Source organism: Pavona decussata, unplaced genomic scaffold, assembly GCF_977016875.1.
Source record: "Pavona decussata unplaced genomic scaffold, jaPavDecu1.1 SCAFFOLD_1427, whole genome shotgun sequence".
NCBI classification, from domain to species: domain Eukaryota; kingdom Metazoa; phylum Cnidaria; class Anthozoa; order Scleractinia; family Agariciidae; genus Pavona; species Pavona decussata.
Window position 1 is genome coordinate 17,501 of NW_028146042.1, and position 2,500 is coordinate 20,000.

Genomic DNA, 2,500 nt, shown 5'->3' on the forward strand with positions numbered 1-2,500 from the left:
GCCAAACGGACCACACGGTCCCTCGGTCAAGGGAAACCCCGTCTTGTTTGCCACGTCTTTCTCACAACTGGACCCGTGCACAGTTCAGGCATACCTGTCAGACTCGCCAAGCGAGCTGAAGGAAGGCAAGAAAAGTGCTTCTGCGAAGGAAAATATCCTCCTGCTCTTTTGTCTCTATCATTAGCCAAAGGCTAGCGTACACAACTTCCATCTACACTCTGCCTGCCACTACAGTGACAATGCTTTCGGGCATCATCTTTTCCCTCCTTCGAAAGGAAAGCTACAAGCCCAACTTTCCTTGCCCGTTAGTCAATTCTGCCCTCTATTTCTCCGCCTTGCCGCCGTGGAACATAAGGGACAGGGTTTACTAGCCAGCTCCTCTCGGAACCTTTGCGACCAACCTGCCCACACTATAACCCCCAAACGCTAATAAGGAGACTGCATGATATGGTAGACAGAAAATAAAAACGCGAAAAAAATGAAATTTTGAAAATCGAACCCACAACCAGCCAAATCGTTTGTAAGTCATGCCAAATGACTGGTGACATCTTAAAAACCCATTGAAGCCACAACATCCCATAATTTCACGCTTTTAAAGATTTGTCACTATACGCACTGTAAGTACCTCACTAATTCTCACCTCAGATTTTACGGGAACATGTTCAAATTTTAACACGCCTCTCAGCACGACCAATTACATTAAAATTCATCGCAAAAGTCAGAATTCTCCAATTTTTGAAAAATTCACTATATTCACTGTAAGTACCTCGCTAGACAGTGGAGACCTCAGATTTTACGGGAACATGATCAACTTTCGACACACCTCTCAGCACGAGCAGTTACATAGAAATCCATCAGGAAAGTCGTGCTGTGAAGAGGTCTTTCGACTAAGAAAAATGGTGGTGTGAGGAGGAGTCACCTAAATCAGAGAAAAATACTCTTATAGGAGACTGCTACGAAAGACATTTCTGAGTCCACTGGCCCTAGTCCCCTAATAAGTGTATTTCTGTTTGTTTTAAGAAGGTCCTCCTGACATCACCAATCTTCTGTCTTCAATCCTAACCCCAACGTTAACCCTAACGCTAACCCTAACCCTACCTCCCTCAGGGGCAGTTCTATGGTTATGATCCCACGGTAGGCAGAAAAACTATCCCAATCTAGGTTTTCTTGTATGCTGACTCCATTTTAAATGCTTTTACTTGAGTCTGACAAAGGCAAAGCCAAATACTCACCCCTATATGGACGGGGAAGCAAAGTGCGGATTTTGGTAGGTCGGCATTTTCAATCAGGAATGTTGCCATTCGAAAGAGCGTCCAAAAAAACTTGGTTGGGACACATTTATTTTAGAAATTAGCGACCTAACCAGAAGTGCACTTTTTGGTGGGCCTACCCTACCCCCCTCAGGAGCAGTTCTATGGTTATAATACCACGGAAGGCACAAAACCTATCCCAAACTAGGTTTTCTTGTATGCTGATTCCATTTTCAATGTGTTTCCTTGACTCTGACGAAAGCAAAGCCAAATACTCACCCCTATATGGACGGGGAAGCAAAGTGCGGATTTTGGTAGGTCGGCATTTTCAATCAGGAATGTTGCCATTCGAAAGAGCGTCCAAAAAAACTTGGTTGGGACACATTTATTTTAGAAATTAGCGACCTAACCAGAAGTGCACTTTTTGGTGGGCCTACCCTACCCCCCTCAGGAGCAGTTCTATGGTTATAATACCACGGAAGGCACAAAACCTATCCCAAACTAGGTTTTCTTGTATGCTGATTCCATTTTCAATGTGTTTCCTTGACTCTGACGGAAGCAAAGTCAAATACTCACCTCTATATGGACGGGGAAGCAAAGTGCGGATTTTGGTAGGTCGCCATTTTCAATCGGGAATGTTGCCATTCGAAAGAGCGTCTAAAAGAACTTGGCTGGAACACATTTTTGCTATAAATTGTTGACCTAAGTATATAAGCAAGTATATAAGCAAATACTCGTTACATAGCATAAATAGCCTCTAAACACCCGAAAAACCTCTCCAAATATCATTTAAACCTTTTTCCTAACCCTAACACTTACCCTAACCCTAACCCTAACCCCATTTCAAACCCTAATTCTAAGTCAGAGGTCCTCCTCACACCACCAATTTTTTTGGTAGGTCAAAAGACCTCCCCACACCACAGAATTTTCGAAGTCGAGGTCCTTCTCATACCAAACAATTTTTCTAAGAGTTTTTCTAAAAATTTTGAGGACTTTTCACTTAGAAAAGAATTGGGTTTTGTGGTGGACCTTTCAGTTACAAAATATTAAATTGTGTGAGGAGGACTTTTGACTTTGAAAATATTTTGTGGTGTGAGGAGGACCTTTGACTTAAAAAATATTTCATGGTGTGAGGAGGACTTTTGACCTTGTCAAAAAAAAGATGTGATACAAATCTTAGAACAAAGGCTTAATCTCAGAAGATCGTAGCAACAAGGCTACTCTACAACTTACAATACCCCGTTCTTTAT

The 2,500-nt window shown here is 42.3% G+C and overlaps 1 pseudogene; it reads right to left on the reverse strand.

The window, feature by feature from the left end:
* Positions 1-2,419: 2,419 nt before the first annotated feature.
* The window catches only part of LOC146448051 (large subunit ribosomal RNA), a pseudogene marked incomplete at its 5' end in the record, with an annotated part of 1,676 nt that continues 1,595 nt past the window's right edge, over positions 2,420-2,500 (reverse strand).